Genomic DNA, 25,179 nt, shown 5'->3' with positions numbered 1-25,179 from the left:
ATTCCTTAAAAAATACAATTTGCCAAATTGAAGAAAAAAAAAATCCACTGAAGAAAACAACACCTTGAAAAGTAGAATTAGGGACTTCCAGCCAAGATGGCGGCGTGGAGGCAGACAGCTGCTTGAGCTCCGCACTTTCTCTCAGGACTTACTTCATGACAAGCCTCAGAGTTAATGCTTGACTAGAAAAGAAACCCACAAATAATCACCAAGAGAAGACATCCTTGAAATTCTCCAGAGAAGGTCTGTATTTGCTTGGGGGAGGGTCGAACAGACTGGGCACAGACTGAGGGCAGGCAAGCCAGAGCGAGACAGGCAGCTCACACAGCTCAGACCAGAGGGAGGAGAGGTATGATCTCTGCCGTTTCTGTGAAAAGGCTTTTACCCCAGTGTGGATGTTCCGTCTTGGCAGCAAGCCAGGAGCAGCAGAGAGGGTGTAAACACTGGAGGTGAAGATTAAAACCCCAGAAAGCTAGCATCTCTCGGAACTGGCCACCCTCAACCCCCACCTGGACTGACTCACCATGTTCTCAGAGCCTCAGAGCACAGACGCAGTGCAGTCATCACTTTCCTGTTAGTGGCTCTCTGCTGCCCTACCCCCAGTCTGTATAACACCATCCAGCCCCATCCCCCCAAAAACAGACCAATTGTTTCTCTTGTCAATTTGTTTTCTTCCATTCTGCTCTTGACAAAATGAACAAAAAATTCAAAAGGGCTCTAACCATTGAGAGCTTCTGTATGAAGAGAGAGCAGACTTCAAATACTGAGGAGACTAAAAACAGACTGTCCCCAGAGGAATCTCCTAAAGGGGATATGAGCTGCTCCTCAATACAAAAGAACCTCATAGAGGAAATCAAAAAGGCTCTCACAAGAGAGCTAGAAGAGAAATTGGAAAAGGAAAGGGAAGCTTGGAAAGAGAGCCTGGAGAAGTTATCCAGAGTGGATAAAGAGATCAAATCATTGAGAAATAAAATTAGTGAATTAGAAAAGGCAAACAACTCCAAGGAAAACAGGTTTAGTGAATTGGAAAAGATAAACAACTCCAAGGAAAACAGGATTAGTGAGCTGGAAAAGGTAAACAACTCCAAGGAAAACAGGATTAATGAGCTGGATAAAGAAATCAGCTCTCTAAAAAATAAAATGGAAAAAAATCCCATAGAAGAAAAAAAAAAACTCACTTAAAAACACAATTGGACAATTACAAAAAGATATAAAAAAAGTGAGTGAAGAAAATATATCATTGAAAATTAGACTGGAATAAGTAGAAATGAATGACTCAAGGAGAAACCAAGAGGTAGTCAAGCAAAACCAGAGATCTCAAACTTGAACTTTGAGAATTAGATAAATCAAACCACAAAATAAATAAGAAAGAAGTCAAAGAGGTAAATAGAATACTAGAAAAGTTTGATATGATAGATCTTTGGCGAAACCTAAAAGGAGACAGAAAGGAGTATTCTTTCTTCTCAGCAGTTCATGGAACCTATACAAAAATTGATCATATACTAGGGCATAAAAACCTCAAAATCATATGCAGTAAGGCAGAAATAGAAAATGCATCCTTTTCAGACCACAATGCAATCAAAATTACATTTAATAAAGAGCCAGGGGAAAATAGACCAAAAAATAATTGGAAACTAAATAATCTTATACTAAAGAATGATTGGGTAAAACAGCAATTGAAAAGAATGTCAAGTACCTTATTAGAAAGACAACAGACATGGAAAATAGATCCAGGAGAGATAATTTGAGGATAATCGGACTCCCTGAAAAATGTGAGGAAAAAAAGAGCCTGGACACTATTTTCGAGGAAATTATCAAAGAGAACTGCCCAGACGTTTTGGAAACAGAGGGTAAAATAGAAATTGAAAAAATTCATCGATCACCTAACTGAAAGGGACCCTAAAATCAAAACGCCAAGAAATATAGTGGCCAAGTTCAAGAACCATCAAACAAAGGAAAAAATATTGGAAGGTGCTAGAAAAAATCAATTCAGATATGGAGGAGCCACAATAAGGATAACCCAGGATCTAGCAGCATCTACATTAAAAGAACAAAGGGCCTGGAATATGATATTCCAAAAGGCTGAGGAACTTGGTATGCAGCCAAGAATAACTTACCTAGCAAGAATGAGCATCGTTTTCCAGGGAAGAAGATGGACATTTAATGAAATAAATGAATTCCATCTATTTTTGATGAAAAAAAACAGATCTACATAAAATGTCTGATCTTCAAATACAGAACTCAAGAGATTTCTAAAAAGGTAAAAAGAACTCTTGAGAACTATACTTCTGCCAAAAAAATATGTAAAGAAAATATGTACAATTTGTCTTAGAAACTAGAGGTGGAAAGGAAATTATATCATAAAAAAGTGTTAAGTGGTGGTACTACATCTCACTAAGAGGCAAAGGTAACCTATTATATCTGAGAGAAAGAAAGGAGGGAGATGAACATAGTGTGTATCAAGGGACATATTCGATTTATGGTGAAACTTCTTCCACTTCATTGAAAAGTGAAAGGGAAGGAGTAAGCTAAGGGGAAGGGAATACAGAAATTGTGAGGAAAAGGGGTAAAATAAGGGGAGGAACTTTAACGTGGGGGAGGGATCCTAAAAAGGGAGGGCTGTGAAAAGCAAGTGGTGTTCACAAATTTAATACTGGGTAGGAGGGTAAGAGGGAAGGAAAGGGGAAAAGCATAAGCAGGGGTTAATAGGATAGCAAGCAATATCTAACCATAAATGTGAATGGGGCAAAATGCCTCATAAAGAGGAAGCAGTTAGCAGACTGGATTAAAAGTAAGAATCCTACTATATGTTGCTTACAGGAAACACACTTGAAACAGGGTGATGCATTCAAACTAAAAGTAAAAGGGTGGAGCAGAATCTACTATGCTTCAGGCAAAGCCAAAAAAGCAGGAGTAGCCATCCTCATCTCAGATCAAGCAAAAACAAAAATTGATCTAATTAAAAGAGATAAGGAAGGGCATTATATCCTGCTAAAGGGTAGCATCAATAATGAAGCAGTATCAATATTAAATATATATGCACCAAGTGGCGCAGCATCTAAATTCTTAAAAGAGAAATTAAGAGAGCTGCAAGAAGCAATAGATAGCAAAACTATAATAGTGGGAGATCTCAACCTTGCACTTTCAGAATTAGATAAATCAAACCACAAAATAAATAAGAAAGAAGTCAAAGAGGTAAATAGAATACTAGAAAAGTTTGATATGATAGATCTTTGGCGAAACCTAAAAGGAGACAGAAAGGAGTATTCTTTCTTCTCAGCAGTTCATGGAACCTATACAAAAATTGATCATATACTAGGGCATAAAAACCTCAAAATCAAATGCAGTAAGGCAGAAATAGTAAATGCATCCTTTTCAGACCATAATGCAATCAAAATTACATTTAATAAAAAGCCAGGGGAAAATAGACCAAAAAATAATTGGAAATTAAATAATCTTATACTAAAGAATGATTGGGTAAAACAGCAAATCATAGGCATAATTAATAACTTCACCCAAGAAAATGACAACAATGAGACATCATACCAAAATGTGTGGGATACAGCCAAAGCAGTAATAAGGGAAAGTTTTATATCTCTACAGGCCTACTTGCATAAAATAGAGAAAGAGAGAGCCAACAAGTTGGGCTTACAACTAAAATTGCTTAAAAAAAAAAAAAGGAGCAAATTCAAAACCCCCAGACAGACACAAAACTTAAAATTCAAAAAATAAAAGGTGAGATTAATAAAATTGAAAGTAAAAAAACTATTGAATTAATTAATAAAACTAAGAGTTGGTTCTATGAAAAAACCAACAACATAGACAAACCCTTAGTAAACCTGATCAAAAAAGGGAAAGAGAAAAAGCAAATTGTTAGTCTTGAACATGAAAAGGGTGAACTCACCACTAATGAAGAGGAAATTAGAACAATAGTTAGGAGCTACTTTGCTCAACTTTATGCCAATAAATTTGATAACTTAAATGAAATGGAAGAATACCTTCAAAAATATAGCTTGCCCAGATTAACAGAGGAAGAAGTAAGTAGTCTAAATAGTCCCATCTCAGAAAAAGAAATAGTTCAAGCTATTAACCAATTTCCTAAGAAAAAGTCCCCAGGACCAGATGGATTTACATGTAAATTCTACTAAACATTTAAAGAACAACTAACTCCAATGCTATGTAAACTATTTGAAAAAATAGGGATTGAAGGAGTCCTACCAAATTCCTTCTATGACACAGACATGGTATTGATACCTAAACCAGGTAGATTGAAAACTGAGAAAGAAAACTATAGACCAATTTCCTTAACGAATATTGATGCTAAAATCTTAAATAAGATATTAGCAAATAGACTTCAGAAAATCATCCCCAGGATAATACACTATGACCAAGTGGGATTTATACCAGGAATGCAGGGCTGGTTTAATATTAGGAAAACTATTAGTATAATTGACTATATTAATAATCAAATTAATGAAAACCATATGATCATCTCAATAAATGCAGAAAAAGCATTTGATAAAATCCAACATCCATTCCTACTAAAAACGCTTGAGAGTATAGGAATAAATGGACTATTCCTTAAAATAATAAGGAGCATATATTTAAAACCTTCAGTAAACATCATATGTAATGGCGATAAACTAGAACCTTTCCCTGTAAGATCAGGAGTGAAACAAGGTTGCCCACTATCACCATTACTATTCAATATAGTACTAGAAATGCTAGCCTCGGCAATAAGAGCCGAGAAAGAGATTCAAGGAATTAGAGTAGGAAATGAGGAAATCAAACTATCACTCTTTGCAGATGACATGATGGTATACTTAGAGAACCCCAAAGACTCTGCTAAAAAGCTATTAGAAATAATTCAGAATTTTAGCAATGTTGCAGGATACAAAATAAATCCACATAAATCCTCAGCATTTTTATAAATTACCAACAAAATCCAAAAGCAAGAGATACAAAGAGAAATCCCATTCAAAATAACGGTCGATAGTATAAAATATTTGGGAATATATCTACCAAAGGAGAGTCAGGAATTATATGAGCAAAATTATAAAACACTTGCCACAAAAATAAAGTCAGATTTAAATAATTGGAAAGACATTCAGTGCTCTTGGATAGGCCGAGCGAATATAATTAAGATGGCAATACTCCCTAAACTAATCTATTTATTTAGTGCTATACCAATCAGACTCCCAAGAAACTATTTTAATAACGTAGAAAAAATAACAACAGAATTCATATGGAACAACAAAAGGTCGAGAATTTCAAGGGAAGTAATGAAAAAAAAATTAAGTGAAGGTGGTCTAGCTGTACCTGATCTAGAACTGTATTATAAAGCAACAGTCACCCAAACCATTTGGTATTGGTTAAGAAATACATTAGTTGATCAGTGACATAGGTTAGGTTCACAGGGCAAGATAGTGAAAAAAAATAGCAATCTAGTGTTTGACAAACCCAAAGATCCCAAATTTTGGGATAAGAATTCAATATTTGACAAAAACTGCTGGGAAAACTGGAAATTATTATGGCAGAAACTAGGCATATGCCCACATTTAACACCACATACTAAGATTAGATCAAAATGGTTCCAATATTTAGGCATAAAGAATGAAATCATGAATAAATTGGAGGAACATGGGATGGTTTACCTCTCAGACTTGTGGAGGGGGAAGGAGTTTGTGTCCAACGGAGAACTAGAGACCATTATTGATCACAAAATAGAAAATTTTGATTACACCATATTAAAAAATTTCTGCACAAACAAAACTAATGCAAACAAGATTAGAATGGAAGTAACAAATTGGGAAAACATTTTTTATAGTTAAAGCTTCTGATAAAGGCCTCATCTCCAAAATATACAGAGAATTGACTTTAATTTATAAATTTATAATTTATAAGAAATCAAGCCATTCTCAAATTGATAAATGGTCAAAGGATATGAACAGACAATTTTCAGATGATGAAATTAAAACTATTTCCACTCATATGAAAGAGTGTTCCAAATCACTATTGATCAGAGAAATGCAAATTAAGACAACTCTGAGATATCATTACACACCTGTCAGATTGGCTAAAATGACAGGAACAAATAATGATGAATGTTGGAGGGGCTGTGGGAAAACTGGGACACTGATGCATTGTTGGTGAGTTGTGAAAGAATCCAACCATTCTGGAAAGCAATCTGGAATTATGCCCAAAAAGTTATCAAAATGTGCATACCCTTTGACCTAGCCATACTACTACTGGGCTTATATCCCAAAGAAATACTAAAGAGCGGAAAGAGACCTGTATGTGCCAAAATGTTTGTGGCAGCCCTTTTCATAGTGGCTAGAAGCTGGAAGATGAATGGATGTCCATCAATTGGAGAATGGTTGGGTAAATTATGGTATATGAATCTAATGGAATATTATTGTTCTGTAAGAAATGACCAACTGGAGAAATACAGAGAAGCTTGGAGAGACTTACATCAACTGATGCTGAGTGAAACGAGCAAAACCAGAAGATCATTATACGCTTCAACAATGATACTGTATGGGATGTATTCTGATGGAAGTGGATATCTTCAACATAGAGAAGAGTTAATCCAATTCCAATTGATCAATGATGGACAGAATCAGCTACATCCTGAAAAGGAACACTGGGAAATGAGTGTAAACTGTGAGCATTATTTTGTTTTTTTGTTTGTTTGTTTGTTTGTTTTTGTTTTTGTTTTGTTTCTCTTCCCAGATTATTTTTACCTTGTGAATACAATCCTTCCTTTGCAACAACAACAACAGCAACAACAAAATTCGGTTCTGCCCATATATATTGTACTTAAGATATACTACAAGATATTTAATATGTATGGGAGTGTCCGCCATCCGGAGAGGGGCGGTGGAGGGAGGGAGGGGAAAAACTTGCAAAAGAAGGGAGTACAGGGGATCATGTTGTAAAGGAAAATTGCCTATGCATATGTACTGCCAAAGAGAATGTTATAATTATGAAAATTAATTTTTAAAATGCTTAATTAAAAAAAAAGAAAAGTAGAATTAATCAAATGGGAAAAAGAGTTACAAAAACTAACTGAAGAACATTACACTTCAAAAATTAGAATGGGGCAAATGGAACCTATTGACTGAAACATCAAGAATCAGTCAAACAAACTAAAAGGAATGAAAGAATGGAAGAAAATGTAAAATACCTCATTGAAAAAACACCAAACTGGAAAATCAATCCAAAAGAGACAATTTTAAAACTACTGTTCTACCTGAAGGCCATGACCAAAAAAAAAAAAAAAAAAAAAAAAAGAACCTGAAATGAATGAATGAAAACATTCATCAAGAGACCATCAAAGAACATTACTCTAATATCCTAGAAACATAGAGGGAAATAGTCATTGAAAGAATTCATTGATGACCTCTAGAAAGAAATGCCACAGAAAAACCCTGAAGAAGATGGCTGCAAAACTCCAAAAGTATGCTACCAGACAAAAAACAATTTAAGTCTAGAGGAACAACAGTTATGATTATCCAGAATCTGTCAGCTTCAACAACAACAACAATAACAACAAAAGGATCAGAGGGCCTGGAATACCATATTCCAGCAAGCAAAGGACCTGGAGTAACAGCTGAGAATTAGGTACCCAGCGAGACTAAGCATCATCTTTCAAAGGATAAAATGGATCTTCAATGAAGTTAGAAACTTTAAATCATTTCTATTGAAAAAAAAAACAGAACTAAATAGAAAATTTGGTCTTCAAACACAGAGCTTAAAAGAAACATAGGAAACAGAAGGGGGAAATATATATACAACCCTAGATGACAAAATAATATCTATAATTCTTTTTTGATTATACCTTTTTATTTATAAGATATATGCATGAGTAATTTTTCAGCATTGACCCTTGCAAAACCTTCTGCTCCAACCTTTCCCCTCCTTCCCTCATACTCCCCCAGATGGCAGGTAGACAAATACATGTTAAATATATTAAAGTATATGTTAAACACAATATATGTATACATATCTATACAGTTATTTTGAAGTACAAGAAAAAATGCAAGCTGACAAAAACAGAGGGATTGGAAATGCAATCTTGTGGTTCACACTCTTTTCCCTGAGTTCTTTCACTGGGTGTAACTGGTTCTATTCATTATTGAACAACTGGAACTGATTTGGTTCATCTCATTGTTGAAGAGAGCCATGTCCATCAGAATTGATCATCATATAGTATTGTTGTTGAAGTATATGATGCTCACTTCACTCAGCATCAGTTCATGTAAGTCTCTACCAGGCCTTTCTGAAATCCTCCTGCTGGTCATTTCTTACAAAACAATAATATTCCATAACATTCATATATTATAATTTATTCATTCAGCCATTTTCCGATTGATGGGCATCCACTCCACTTTCTAGTTTCTGGCCACTACAAAGAGGGATGCCACAAACATTCTTGCACATACAGATCCCTTTCCCTTCTTTAAGATCTCTTTGGAATATAAGCCCAGTATTAACACTGCTGGGTCAAAGGGTATGTATAGTTTGATAACTTTTTGAGCATAGTTCCAAATTGCTCTCCAGAATGGCTGGATGTATTCACAATTCCACCAATAATGTATCAGTGTCCCTGTTTGCCCACATCCCTTCCAACATTGCGCATTATCTTTCCCTGTCATTCTAGCCAATCTGACAGGTATGTAGTGATACCTCAGAGTTGCTTTAATTTGCATTTCTCTGATTAATAATGACTTGGAGCATCTTTTCATTTCTTCATCTGAGAATTGTCTGTTCATATCCTTTGACCATTTATCAATTGGAGAATGGCTTGATTTCTTATAAATTAGAGTCTCTATATATTTTGGAAATGAGACCTTTATTGGAACCTTTGACTGTAAAAATGTTTTCCCAGTTTATTGTTTCCCTTTTAATCTAATCTGCATTAGTTTTGTTTGCACAAAAACTTTTCAATTTGGTAAATCAGTTTTCTATTTTATGATCAATAATGGTCTCTAGTTCTTCTTTGGACATAAATTCATTCCTCTTCCACAGGTCTGAGAGGTAAACTATCCTATGTTCCTCTAATTTATTTATACTCTCATTCTTTATGACTAGGTCATGAACCCATTTTCACCTGGTTTTGGTGTAAGGTGTTAAGTGTGGGTCAATGCCTAGTTTCTGCCATATTAATTTCCAATTTTCCCAGCAATTTTTGTCAAACATTGAGTTCTTATCCCAAAAGCTGGGGTCCTTGGGTTTGTCAAACACTAGATTATTAAAGTTATTGATTATTTTTTCCTCTGGACCTAACCTATTCCACTGATCAACTAGTCTATTTATTAGCCAATACCAAATAGTTTTGGTAACCACTGCTTTATGATATAATTTTAGATCTGGTACAGCTAGGCCACCTTCATTTGATTTTTTTTTCATTAATTCCCTTGAAATTCTTGACCTTTTGTTTTTCCATATGAACTTTGTTGTTATTTTTTCTAGGTCATTAAAATAGTTTTTTTTAATCTGATTGGTATAGTGCTAAATAAATAGATTAATTTAGGTAGAATTGTCATCTTTATTATATTTGCTCATCCTATCCAAGAGCATTTGACATTTTTCCAATTGGTTAGATCAGACTTAATTTGTGTGAAAAGTGTTTTGTAGTTTTGCTCATATAGTTCCTGACTTTCCCTTGGCAGATATATTCCTAAATATTTTATACTATCAGTAGTTACTTTAAGTGGAATTTCTCTTTGCAATTCTAATTGTTGGATTTTGTTAGTGACATATAAAAATGCTGATGATTTATGTGGGTTTATTTTGTATCCTGCAACTTTGCTAAAGGTGTGGATTATTTCTAATAGCTTTTTAGTAGAATCTTTAGGGTTCTCTAAGTATACCATCATATCATCTGCAAAGAGTGATAGTTCAGTTTCCTCATTACCTACTCTAATTCCTTTAACCTCTTTCTGTACTCTTATTGCCAAAGCTAGCATTTCTAATACAATATCCAATAGTAATGGCGATAGTGACCAACCTTGTTTCATTTCTGATCTTAATGGGAATGGTTGCAGTTTATCCCCATTACATATGATGCTTATTGATGTATTACTCAATGCATCAGCATAGGTCACATAGAGGTAGAAATCTTGGCTCTATGATGAGAATCTAAAGTGACAGCCATGGGAGTTCTTACTGTTATACTCAGTCCAAATTTTAATTCTCTCCTCTGTCCATAATACTCCTGAAAATATGAATTTTTCCATTCGCCTACACTGAGGGTTGATTGATAGCCTGGAAGATGGGAAAGAATTTTCCTTTTTCTTGCTATACAGACTGGACATCACATGTTGATAGACCTATAGGCCTGATCTAGGATCTATAAAAGCCTTATAAAGGATATGATGCAATCTTCTTGCTCACTAATGAAGTGCAGATATTACCAAATCATTCCTTTCTTCAAGAAGCTACAGTTGCTCCCTGTTGCTTCTAGCATAAAATGCAAACTTCTCATGGGTTTTTAAAAACTTTTAGAGATGTATTTTATCCTATTCTTCCAGGCTAATTATATATCTATACACTCCAGGCAAACTGTCCAACTTATAATGCTGTGTGAATAATATTCCTTTCCTTTGTACTTGCCAATCCTTAAGCCTGAAATGTTCTCTTTCTTCATCTTTGTCTCTTAGGATTCCTAGATTCCTTCAAGTTTTAGCTTAGGGGGTTACCTCCTTCAAGAGGCCTTTCTTGAATCCCTCAATTGTTAATCCCTCAGTTGAATCCCTCAGTTTGTGCTTATATTAATATATATTGGTATATGCTTTTGCTTACTTGTAAACATCCATTAACTTCTATTTTCATATACATCATCTAGCACAGTGCCTGGGACATAATAAGTACTTGATAAGTGTTTATTTGATGGGGCAACTAAATGGGGTCAGGAGGGCCTGAGTTCAATTTCAGTCTTAGACATTTTATTAGCTGTGTGACCCTGGGCAAGTCACTTAATCCCGATTTCCTCAAAAAAAGTGCTTATTCACTAATATCTGTCTGCCCAGGTTACATGTACCTTCGGATTCTAATGTTTATTGTGCAACAAGAAAATGATATTCACACACATGTATTGTACTTAGACTATATTGTAACACATGTAAAATGTACGGTATTGCCTGTCGTCGGGGGGAGGGAATAGAGGGAGGGGGGGCAATTTGGACAAATGAATACAAGGGATAATATTATAAAATATATATATAAAAAAAAAAAAAACACACACAAAAAAAAAAAAAAAAAGTGCTTATTGTTTGGCCTAAGTAAGTCTGTTTCCTGGTATGAATTGGGCCCTTCGGGATTCTCAGGGTTCCTGCATCTCTCTCAAGAGGGCTTCATGAGGAACTTAAGAGTCCCAACACATTTCTAAGTATAAAATGACAACTCAAGTCCTTCAAAATTACCTGATCATCACAGGAAGATCCCAGTGTAGTGTCATAGATTGTGATAACTGAAAGGGACTTAGAGGGCCTTTAGTTCAAGCAAATTGAGCTTCTGAGAGGTGGGATTGCTCAAAATTATACAATCTAAGTAAGGTAGTTAGGAGTTGAGCTCAGACCTCTTGACTTCCAATTCAGAATGCTTTCTGCTAGGCTATCTTAGACTAATGTCAAGATGAGTTTGTGAAAAACAAAAATTGAAACAAAAAATCTTTTCATATGAAGTGAACAAGGATTGAACTTTTAAATATAAGCCTCTCCCTCCTTCATTTGTGTGGAATCAGTTTCTTTGTCTCAGTCTCCCAGTTCTTCTTAAACATGGCAGACTTGAGAGGCATTGCAGTAGAGTAGGAAACATGATGATCCTAGAATTGGAAAACCTAGCTTTTCATTCTGTCTCTGTTCCTTTCTCTCTGAAATGCAGGGAAAATCACTTTATCCCTCTGAGCCTCAGTTTGATTATATGTAAAATAAGGAAATCGAACTAAATGGTCTTGATGATACTTCCAGGTCCCAAATGTGTGCTCCAGTGATGGTTATATAGACATATAATCCAAGAGAAGTAATCATTCCATCATTCCAAAGGTGCTAGAACTTCTCTTCCCTAGAGTTTCTGACACCAAGATTATACAACAATTTCCCCAGTAGTGAAGATTGAACTTGTCCTAGTTTATCCTAATGTTCCATTCCTTGAGACCAACTATCTGCTTTACTAGGATACTATTCCCACCGTTCTGGTTGGGTTCAAAGATGATCAACATATTCTAATAAAAAGGAGAGGAAAAAAACAATTTCAGAGAGATTCTTGGAGCAGATAAACAGAGCTAATTATAGTGCATCCTTTAAGTTTTATTCACAAGAAAAATGATTTTGTTGCTAAGCTCTTTTTTTCCTTGTCTCAAATTTGCAATGCAATTAAATTAAAGGCATTATTTTTCCATCTTCTACTTCAAGGTTTTTCAGACCTCCTTCCCCATTACCACTACTATCTGCCCATTACTACTATGATTTACTACTTATTGCTACTATAACTTATAAGATCAAAGGATCAGATTTGGTAAACTTTAATTTTTCTGATCTTTTATCATAAGTTCAAAAGTGGGAAGGAGTTTAAAGATCTTCTAGTTTCATTACCACATCTTACAAGAAAGGAAACTAAACCTCATGGAAGGAGTTCCCCAAAGTCACACAAAGCTTTGATTTCAATACAGATTCTCTCATTGCAAATCCAGTGCTCTTTATGACATCATTTAATGTCAATATACCTTAGACATGTTACAGTTTTAAGAGAGGAAGACAATCCAGAACAAAGGAGAAGATAATTTTACAGTAACTTGCCTAAATAAGATCATCTTGCTTATAAAATAAAGAGGTTGAAATAGACCAGTGTACTTTTTTTTAAAAAGAACAAAAATTGATTTTCTCTCCTTTCTACTTCCCAAACTAAGAAAAAAAGAAAAAAAAATCATACAAAATTTGTAGTCAAGAAAAACTAACTCTAGCATTGACCATAATAGAATATATCTTAGTCTACACCCAAAATCTATAAGGTGGGTCAGTAGATAGATAATACGTTTCATCATATGTCTGGAAGACATTCTGGAAGAATCTTGCTTGATCACTGAATTGATTAGAGATTTTTAAATCTTTCAATGCTGTTTTTACAATTTACTGTTTTCTTCTGATTCTGCTTCTTCACAGTTTATCAATTTATATAAGTCTATATGCCCTTCATCACTTCTTATAGTACAACAGAATTCTAACACACTCATACACCATCATTTCTTTGACAAGTCCCCAACTGAGAAAACCTACTTAGTCTCTTTTCCTCTTTCTTTGATCTCTTTAGAAGTACAAGCCCAATAGCTGTTGTATTGTTAGGTCAAAGGTTAGTGGATTTTTTTAGATGTATTTCCAAATTTCTTTCCAAAATGGCTAGATCAGTTTATATTCCTAGCAACATCATGATTATGTGCCTATTTACCTATAACCTTTACAGAATTTATTTTCCCTTTTTGCCAATGTTACCAATTTGATGAGTAATAAGTAGACATTCAAAACTATTTGTATCTGAATTTCTCTGATTATTAAAGATTAGGAGAATTCTTTTTCATACATATTTCCAAATCATATTTCCATTCCATATTCCATTTTGCTATGAAAATTGCCTGTTTATAATGTTTGATCATTTTATCATTTACAAAATAACTTTTATTCTTATAAAATTGAACCAGTTCTCTGTATAGTTTGGAGTTTAAATATTTATCAGAAAAACAATACTGCAAATATTTTTCCAATTACTGGTTTCCCTTCTAATTTTAGCTATAATGGTTCTAATTGAAAAAAAAATAACTCTATAAAATCAAAATTGTTCATTTTACCTTCTATAATTCTCTATCCTTAATATTATTATAAACTCTTCCCCTATATAGATAGGGGAAGATTTTTTCTTCCTTATGCCTCTAATTTGTTTATGACTAACCTTTATGCCTAAAATATGTACCCATTTGGTGATTATGTTCTAAGCTAAGAAGTATTTCTCTATGCTTTGTTTCTGCCATATTGCTCTACAATTTCCCCAGATTTGTTGAACAGTGGGTGATGAGAATTAGGCTAATTTGCTTCTGTATATTGTGTAATTAATCTGTTCCCTTGATTGGATGCTGCATTTCTTAACCAGAATTCATTTTAATGATTACTACTTTATAATTATAAGTTATGATCTGATACTGCAAGTATCCCTTACTTCTCAACCAATGCTAATTTATCCAGCAAAGTTAAGTATAATCCTGATTGGAAAATAATGGGCATTTAACAAACCGAAAACCTTTTAGCTTTTTTGTGATAAAAACAGCAGAACTTAAAGGAAAATTCAACATGTTATATCCAGAAGGAATTCTGGATGTAAGGTTAAGGATGTAAGGATGGAAAGTTAACATTAAAGGCCAATAATAAGAGACTCAAAAAGATCAAATTGTTAACTTTTTATATGTGAAAAATTGTCAATATATTTATGACTGTCATTATTTTTTGGATAGTTTGAAAGAAAGAGAACTGAGTATGGTGGAATGGTTCCAAAAAATGAAACTGTAGGAAGAAATACAAAGGAACAATTATCTCATTCAAATAAGGAATATAAAGAAAAAATGATAGAGAAGAAGTTAATGGGAGATAGAATGTGTACCTTACTCTCATAAGGAATGGGTTAAAGAGGGAACAAGATATATATAAAGAGGGGGTTAAAAGTCTTCTAAATTCAGAAAAAATAAGAGAACAAAGGGAGAGGATAAGGGAGAGACTCCTGGAGGGGTGGGTAGGTTAAAGAATAGAAGGGCATGATAATGGGTAGAAGATAAACAGAGGAATGTGGAGGGATGGAATATAAGCAGGATAATGAAGAAAACAGAAGAAGAAAAATATCGAATAAATAATTATAGCTTCAAATGTAAAAGGGATGAATCTACTCATAAAATGAAAATTTGTGTAGATTAAAAAATTTAATTCAACAATATGTTGAATTATTATTCAATTCAAATGTGAGGAAATACTATAAAATGAGAAATACACACAAAGATAAAATAAAGGGCAGGAGTAGAATTTATTATGCAAAAATTAGTTTAATAATCACAATCTCAAACAAAGGTAAAGCTAAAATAGATTTAATCAAAAGAGAAAAATAGGCAAACTACACTCTGTGCCAGCAACATTATTCAATATTGCTTAATATCATTTAAAATAACTAGACAGAATAAAATACCTGAGCATATACATTCCAAAACAGACATAGGAATTATATGAAGATACTCAAAAAACACTTTTAATATACAAATAACAGCAGATCTAAATGACTGAAGAAACATTTATTGTTTAGGTAAAGGTAATAGGTAGGTAAAGCCAATATAATTTTAAAAATGATAATTTTACCTAACCAATCTATTTATATGATATATAATATATGATAATATGTAAATTACTGAAAAATTATCTTACTGAGTTAAAAAAAATTAAAAGTTCATTGGAAGAACAAAAGGGCAAAAACGTCAAAGAAACCAGAAGAAAAAAGATATAAAGGAAATAGATTTTGGCATTATCAGACTTTACTTTTTATATATATATATATATATATATATATATATATATATATATATTATATAGTGGGCCAGCTAGGTGGTGCAGTGGATAGAGCACCAGCCCTGAATTCAGGAGGACCCGAGTTCAAATCTGGTCTCAGACACTTAAATACTTCCTAGCTGTGTGACCCTGGGCAAGTCATTTAACCCCAGCCTCAGGAAAAAAAAAATACATACATACATATATATATATATATATATATATATATATATATATATATATGTACCATTTGCTTCTAAGGGTTTCTAAGAAATATAAGCCACTTGAAGAAGCATCAAGTTCTATAATAGCAAATGTCAACAAAAAACACTCTTGAATCACAGTGCAAAGTGCTCAAGACTACCTTCCAAAGTGACACCAGCATAAGATGTGATTTATGACTCTATCCCTTAAAAAAAAAAAATAGCACACTTAGTTGTGCATGGCTTTTAGTCTTAGTCTAATATTATGCTACCAATTATTGACCCTATTCCCCTCCCATAAAACCCAAATCAGTCCTTGGTTTTCTAGCTCTGATGGAGATCCTGAAGGCGTTCAGAAGTCCATGTGCTCATATTCAGGGCAGCATGAACTTTGCAAATTCTACTTTCGTCCATGAGTGATAGACCACAGATTCCAAAGTATGCATGCAAAGCATCTGGATGGCTATCTGGCCACTTAGCAAATCCATCTACAAGGCGATCTTGAGTTGATAATATATAATTTCTGTTTTTCTCAAAGTTGGTATATTGAAATATTTTCAGCAGCATGCTTCTTCTAATATAGTCCATGGCTTTCTTTGTGTCCATGCCTGACCAATTGTTGAGCATATAACAAATACAGGAAACACAGTAGACAAACCTCATGTCATTCTCACTACCTTCAGATATAGCACAAAAACTTCCATCTTCCCGTTGAAGTGCTCTCAACCCCGCTAAGCAGGCTTCTTTATTTACTCTGCTTAAATCATCTCCAAAAATAACCAAGCATGACAAGCGAGTATAAGTCATCGCTATATGTGCACTGTCATAAGGATGAGCTGTGCCAAGATCCTTAGATGGATTGAACGGAATACCCAGGTATGAAGAACCTCAGAAACCACAGTTGTTTAAATTTGATCTCACTGTCTTCTGTGGGAAGAACCTGCAGGGAGTAAATCCATTCTATGATATCATCTTTGTTCACCACATCTAATGAACCCAACATATCCAGCCCAGAGAGTGCAAAAAATGCAATTGTCAACCTGCTCATTTCAAGGGAAGAATAGCGCTCAGGCAAGACCTGGAGACAATGCTGTAAGAATCGGATGTGTCTATCCTGTAAGAAATCTAACCGCTCCACATCTCGGTCAACCAAGGTCAACCGCTCCCTCTCTGCCGCGATCTTGCTCCGGATCATGGACCACCTAGACTTTATTATAAAGTAAGACCTATTATAAGACTTTAAGACCTATTATAGGATGAGAATATTGTCAAAGTGTAAAATGAGTAATTTCAATTAGTTAAATTAAAATTATCTTGTATAAATAAAACTTATGTAACCAAAAATAGAAGGAATACAGAAAATGTGATTGAGTGGAAATACTGCTATGGTGTAGGAAATGACAAACTGATTGTCTTAGAAAAATTTAGACTTCTAAAGGAAAATTCTATCTACTTTCAGAAAAAAGATAAGTGGAAATAAGCACAATAAACTCAGATACATGTGTATAAGTGTAGATGTGTATATTTATAAATATTTATGTGTATGTGTTTATATGTACATATAGATGGATGGACAGATAGATAGATAGATGGATGGATAGATAGACAGACAAACAGACTTAATTTTAGCTTTCTTTGCAGGAGGAGGGGAGAGAAAGGGGAAAAAATAAAGTAAAAAATGTTCAACAGAGAACAAAAGAAAACCTACAAAGAAAAGCTGGGCAACTTTGAAAATGGTATATGATACTTGTTATATAGGTTTTTCTTGAAATAGAAAAGTATTGTTTTATATTAAATTCTCTCATATTTTGCTATGTGCATGGCAATGTTTTTTTTTTTTCTTTTCTTGTTTTACATTTAAGTTTAAAATAATTTTTTTAATTTACAAACAAAAGGATATTAGCTCACAATTCTAAGGCATTTTAAAATTTATGAAATACTTTTCTCTTGAAAACCTACAAGTATAGGAGGTGTAGTTTGATCAGGGGACCTTTGATCAATTGAGTCTTCTTAACCTACTTGATGAAATTATAGGGTGTATGACGAAGATGACATAGACAGTAACATATATGGTCTTTGTTCCTTTAAGATTTTGAAGTGAACCATTTCCGTCACATGATATTATGCCACTTTCGGACATTGTCAGCACAAAGAAAGTGGAAAAAACCTTTTTAAAAATTTTCTTTATTTCTTTAGGAAGCAAGAAATTTCTCAATCTGCTTAATGGAGCTTTGGGCTTTAAATTAGCCATGCTCCTATTGACTTTCAAAAAGAAAGAATTCAAAAGAATCTTTCATAACTGGAAGTTGAGAAAAAAGTAAGTTATAAAGAAGAGCTCTTGAAAAGAATCACTCTTCCCCTTTTGTTTCTTCCAAGATAAGATGGGAGTACATCTCTTCTCCCCCTCCTTCACCCCATCAACAGTGATGTAATACAAGTCCTTTTGTAGTGGCGAGGAACTAGAAATTGAGTGGATACTCATTAATTGGAAATGGCTTAATGACTTATGTTATATGAATGTAATGGAATATTATTTTTCTGTAAGAAATAATGATCAAACTTATTTCAGAAAAGACAAAAAAAAAACTAATACTAAGTGAAGTAAAACCAAGACAACAATGTACATAGCAATAAGATTATGTGATGATCAACTGTGATGGCTTTGACTCTTTTCAATAATGAGTTGATTCAAAGCAATTGAAATAGACTTGTGATAGGAAGTCATTGACATCCAGAGAGAGACCTATGGAGTGCATCAAAGCATAATATTTTCACCTTTGTTGTTGTTTGCTTGCTTGTTTGTTTTTTATTCTTTCTTGTATTTTTTCTCTTTTGAGCTGATTTTTCTAGTGAAGCATGACAATTATGGAAATACATTTAGAAGAATTGCATATGTTTAACCTACATTGGATTGCTTGCTATCTAGAAAAGAGAGATGAAAAGGAAAGGAGAAAAATTGGGACACAAGTTTTTGCAAAGGTAAAAGTTTTGCATGTATTTATAATAATAAAAAGCTATTATTAAAAATCAAGAGATATAGCACAATAATTTGCCAAGTAGGAAATCCTGAACCCATTAGAAAGAAGAGCTTGAGTCTACCTACTAACGTTAAGTTTAGTTTCAGAGAAGCACAACAATGCAGGAAGAACACAGTAAGAGTAGCAGTAGAAGGATACTCAAAGAAGAGAGAAAAAAATTGGGGTTCTGCCTTATGAAGTGTGTATATTGTCAAGACCTCATAAGTTAAAATTGCATATATTTAGGCTATATCAGATTAGTTGCTGAGGGGGGTGGATGGAAGTAAGATAAGAAGGTAGAAAATTTGGAACACAAAGTCTTGCAAAAATGAATCTTGGAAATCTATCTTTTCTTGTATTTGGAGAATAAAATACTATTGAAAAAAATTATAAAGACTTCATAAGTTCCCTATCCTCTATGTGTGTGCCCACATTTTTCACTGACACTATTGGTATTTGTATGAGAATAAGTCCCAGGTTCATGTGGAAAATGTTTCATTAACACTATCCAATTCATAAGGGGAAGTGTCAGATGCAAGATTCAACACCAGATCTATCTCCTGGCTCAACCTACACTGCTAATCCAACTACTGTGTGTTGTTTCACTATCTCACTACAAATTTGATGAAGTTGGTTAATCCCTCTAAATTTTAGTTTCTTCCTCTGGAAAATGAGAAACTTCAACTAAATGACATGACAGTCTCTTCCAGTTATCCTGTGTCCTATGCTAAATCAAAGTTATGCAAACACATCTTGATGTGCCCACCAGTCAAGTCCTTTTTGTGGCAACATGCCATTATAAAGAGAACACTTGACTTAGTAGAATCCTAACTGCAGCTTTATGATTACCTTATAATTATCACTAAGTCATTTAATTACTGTGATCTTGGGTGTCTACAAGGAAGATATGGAACTCTCAAAAATGGAAGCAGTATTCCTGTTCCACTCTGCCATGGTCAGAATTAATCTAGAGAAATCTGCTCAACTCTGAGCATTATATATTAGGAAAAGCATAGAAATAAATGGGAGGGTATCCACAGGAAATAGGAAAATGATGGTGTGAAAATTAAATATCACATCATGTAAGGATCCCTGTTTCACTAATAGTCTTCTAGAAAAGAGTGACCAAGTTGTATTGCAATTTGTTAAGATGATTTCTGTTAGAGGAGGAAAGAAATTGCTTAAATAGTCCCATTTCAGAAAAAGAAATAGAACAAGCTATTAATCAACTCCCCAGGAAAAAATCCCCAGGACCAGATGGATTTACATGTGAATTCTACCAAACATTTAAAGAACAATTAGCCCCAATGCTATATAAACTATTTGAAAAAATAGGGGATGGAGTCCTACCAAACTCCTTTTATGACACAGACATGGTACTGATACCTAAACCAGGTCGATTGAAAACTGAGAAAGAAAATTATAAACCAATTTCCTTAATGAATATTGATGCTAAAATCTTAAATAAGATATTAGCAAAAAGACTTCAGAAAATCATCCCCAGGATAATACACTATGATCAAGTAGGACTCATACCAGGAATGCAGGGCTGGTTTAATATTAGGAAAACTATTAGTATAATTGACCATATTAATAATCAAATTAATAAAAACCATATGATCATCTCAATAGATGCAGAAAAAGCATTTGACAAAATCCAACATCCATTCCTACTAAAAACTCTTGAGAGTATAGGAATAATGGATTATTCCTTAGAATAATCAGGAGCATATATTTAAGACCGTCAATAAGCATAATATGCAATAGAAATAAACTGCAACCTTTCCCAGTAAGATCAGGAGTGAAACAAGGTTGCCCACTATCACCATTACTATTCAATATAGTACTAGAAACGCTAGCCTCGGCAATAAGAGCCGAGAAAGAGATTCAAGGAATTAGAGAAGGAAATGAGGAAATTAAACTATCACTCTTTGCAGATGACATGATGGTATACTTAGAGAACCCCAAAGACTCTGCTAAAAAGCTATTAGAAATAATTCAGAATTTTAGCAAAGTGGCAGGATACAAAATAAATCCACATAAATCCTCAGCATTCTTATATATCACCAACAAAATGCAACAGCAAGAGATACAAAGAGAAATTCCATTCCAAACAAATGTTGAGAGTATAAAGTATTTGGGAATCCATCTACCAAAGAAAAGTCAGGAATTATATGAGAAAAATTACAAAACACTTTCCAAAAAAAATAAAGTCAGATTTAAATAATTGGAAAGACATTCAGTGCTCTTGGATAGGCCGAGCAAATATAATAAAGATGACAATACTCCCCAAACTAATCTATTTATTTAGTGCTATACCAATCAGACTCCCAAGAAACTATTTTAATGACCTAGAAAAAATAACAACAAAATTCATATGGAAGAATAAAAGGTCGAGAATTGCAAGGGAACTAATGAAAAAAAAGTCAGAGGAAGGTGGTCTAAGTGTACCTGATCTAAAGCTATATTATATAACAGCAGTCACCAAAACCATTTGGTATTGGCTAAGAAATAGACCGGTAGATCAGTGGAACAGATTAGATACAAAGGACAAAAAAGGGTACATCTATAGCAATCTAATCTTTGACAAACCCAAAGGTACCAACATTAGGGACAAAAATTCATTATTCGGAAAAAACTGTTGGGAAAACTGGAAATTAGTATGGCAGAAATTAGATATGGATCCACACTTAACACCATATACCAAGATAAGATCAAAATGGGTCCATGATTTAGGCATAAAGAATGAGATCATCAATAGATTAGAGGAACAGAGGATAGTATACCTCTCAGACCTGTGGAGGAGGAAGGAATTTATGACCACAGGAGAACTAGAGATCATTATTGATCACAAAATAGAAGATTTTGATTACATCAAACTAAACAGTTTCTGTACAAACAATACTAATGCAAACAAGATTAGAAGGGAAGTAACAAATTGGGAAAATATTTTTAAAAGTAAAGGTTCTGACAAAGGTCTCATTTCCAAAATATATAGAGAAGTGACCCTAATTTATAGATAACCAAACCATTCTCCAATTGATAAATGGTCAAGGGATATGAACAGACAATTCTCAGATGATGAAATTGAAACTATTTCCACTCATATGAAAGAGTGTTCCAAATCACTACTGATCAGAGAAATGCAAATTAAGACAACTCTGAGATACCACTACACACCTGTCAGATTGGCTAAGATGACAGGAACAAATAATGATGAATGTTGGAGGGGATGTGGGAAAACTGGGACACTGATACATTGTTGGTGGAGTTGTGAAAGAATCCAGCCATTCTGGAGAGCAATTTGGAACTATGCCCAAAAAGTTATCAAACTGTGCATACCTTTGACCCAACATTGCTGTTATTGGGATTATATCCCAAAGAAATACTAAAGAGCGGAAAGGGACCTGTATGTGCCAAAATGTTTGTGGCAGCTCTTTTTGTAGTGGCCAGAAACTGGAATATGAATGGATGTCCATCAATTGGAGAATGGTTGGGTAAATTATTGTATATGAAGGTTATGGAATATTATTGCTCTGTAAGAAATGACCAGCAGGAGGAATACAGAGAGGCGTGGAGAGACTTACATCAACTGATGCTGAGTGAAAAGAACAGAACCAGAAGATTGCTGTACACTTCAATGCTGTATGAAGAGGTATTCTGATGGAAGTGGATATCTTCAACATAAAGAAGATCCAACTCACTTCCAGTTGATCAATGATGGACAGAAATAACTACACCCAGAGAAGGAACACTGGGAAGTGAATGTAAATTGTTAGCACTACTTTCTATCTACCCAGGTTACTTATACCTTCAGAAGCTAATACTTAATGTGGAACAAGAAAATGGTATTTACACACATATATTGTATCTAGGTTATATTGTAACACATGTAAAATGTATGGGATTACCTGTCATCGGAGGGAGGGAGTGGAGGGAGGGAGGGGATAATTTGGAAAAATGAATTTAAAAACAAAAAAGATGATTTCTGTTATAATGCCACTAGATCTCTTTGTTTTTTGGACTTAAAATACACATCTATAGATAAATACAGTAAAATTAAGCAAAAATATTTTGTCATCTCTAATAATAGTCTGTCTTGAATTCTTTTTTTAAACAAATTTAAACCCCTACTCTGACATTATAAAGACATTCTTTTTTTTTAATATCTGAATCATTAACTTAGAATTAATTCTATATTGCATTTCAGATTTCAGCATTCAGTTTTCTCTACTAAAATAATTTCATTGTGTTGATCAAACATTTTAACAAATAATTTGCATAAACATCCTGGATTTCGTCAACCTTATAAATGTTGTGATCATTCTCATCTCTTCTCTTTTAGAAAAAAACAAACAAACAAACAAACAAACAAACAAATGAACAAAAAAACAACCTTGCCTCTCTTCAGGACACCTATATAATTGCCTGAAATAGCTTTACTTGGGTTCTAACTTTCAATGTCACCAAGTGAAAGTGTACATCAAGAAAGATGTCATTATTTCTTTGCTTTTCTTTGCAACTTTACCCACCTACACATCATTTTCCACCAGAACCTACATTCCAAGGCACGAAAACACAGGGGGAGAAAAGACAAAAGCTGAGGGAGAGGGAACAGACAGATGGTTTGGTCTGGGGTAATATTTTTCATTATTGTGGTTGGAGGGATTCTTTAGATCCACAGGGTCTCATCCCAAATAGGCTCCTTATGCATCAAAGAGTTCTAAAGGAGAGGATCTGAATTTGAATCTTGACTCTAATCTCAGATAAGCCAATTAACTTCTCTAGCCTCAGTTTCTTCAACTAAAAAAGAAAGGACTGGACTGACTAGGTGACCTCTAAAATTTCTTCCAATTTTAGGACTCTATGATCTTAGTCTACAACTTTAGAATCATATACTTAGTACTATCATATGACTCTTTAATGAGAATGTTTATGTGATAAAAATTATTCATCCTTTTTATTCTCTTTTTTCTCATTTTTCCTACTAATCATTTATTAACCATCAACTGTGTATGGGATACCATTTCAACTGTTAAGAGTGCTATAGTACCACATCTATTCTCTTATATACAGATATATCAATACTTGGCACTTAAATCTAGAAGACAAATAATGATAATTACATAAGAAAACTGTAAAAAGCAAATGGTGATGGGGAAGTATCTGAGGTAAAGGGGAATATTAAAAAATTTCAAGAGGTAAAATGACTTGCTCCAGGTCAGATAGGTGGCATATTAAAAACCAAGTCCTCTAGCTTTAAACTTAGGACTACCAATCCCATGCTTTGTTTATCAACAGGCAACAAATCTTGATGGTAGATTATTTTAAATATAAAAGAACTACAAAGGTTTCTTTGTCTAATATATATAGTCTAATCCTCTCTGTTTAAAGATAAAGAAAGTGAGGTTCAGGGGAAAAAAAGGAATGGAATGGTGAATTTGGATTTGGTCCAAAGTCTTTTGCTTTCCAGTTCACCCATATGGATTGTCCATTTTCTTTTCATAAATTTTCATTTCACATCCCCCGACTTAGTTTTTGCAAATAATAAAGACTTATTTTAAACTTAGCTTAAGCAAAACTAACTGGAAAGATAACTATTGCAAAATTAAAGATTTTTAATTAGATGACTACTGCTAATTGTAAAAACTCATTGGATGACTTACTTATTTGGTAACCAAGATGGTGGTATTTATTTCCAATGAAAATCCTAAAGTACATGGCTGCCTAACAATCATTGCAACTTTTGGATCACAGGTGGCACAACTGATTACTAGGATTTCCCTTCTCAACTTATATTTCTATCTTAATATAAAATGAAAATAATTTTAATTACAGATTCCTTATAAATCACAACTTGTTGGCTTATTTAGTATGATAACCAAAAATAAAAGCTATGTCTTTATCCCATTAGAAATCAGGGTTGATTTTTGTCTAGCTAGAGAATAATTATAGAATTCAGCCACTATTATATTTATATTATATTATGTAATATTATACTATGTAGAATATTGTATAAAGTGTGTATACACACTCACCTATATAGATATTTTTTTCCAAATTCCTAGCAAAAGCAGTGTAAGGTCAAAGAAAGGAAAAAATGCTTCATAAACATAATCATAAATCATAAGCAAGAGTGATTTACAGCTCTCAGATTGGCTGAGATGACAGGAAAAGGCAAGGGGATATGGGAAAACTGGGATACTGATACATTGTTGGTGGAACTGTGAAAAGATCCAACCATTCTGGGGAACAATTTAGAACTATGCTCAAAAAGTTATCAAATTGTGCCTAGCCTTTAATCCAGCAGTGTTTCTATTATATAGATTATATCCCAAAGACATTTTAAAGGAGGGAAAAGGACCCACATGTGCAAAAATGTTTGTG

General features: G+C 33.8%; 1 protein-coding gene and 1 pseudogene across 1 annotated transcript in view; both read right to left on the bottom strand.

Moving 5' to 3' along the window:
- Positions 1-25,179, bottom strand: part of SPOCK1 (SPARC (osteonectin), cwcv and kazal like domains proteoglycan 1) — an 809,688-nt gene that overhangs the window by 743,770 nt on the left and 40,739 nt on the right. The gene's annotated exons all lie outside the window — the stretch shown is intronic.
- On the bottom strand, positions 15,848-17,885 carry LOC141553499 (geranylgeranyl transferase type-1 subunit beta pseudogene; annotated as a pseudogene).

Source organism: Sminthopsis crassicaudata, chromosome 2 (genome assembly GCF_048593235.1).
Source record: "Sminthopsis crassicaudata isolate SCR6 chromosome 2, ASM4859323v1, whole genome shotgun sequence".
Classification (NCBI taxonomy): Eukaryota; Metazoa; Chordata; class Mammalia; order Dasyuromorphia; family Dasyuridae; genus Sminthopsis; species Sminthopsis crassicaudata.
Note: the sequence above shows the minus strand (reverse complement) of the source record. Positions and strands in the feature narration are given on the sequence as shown.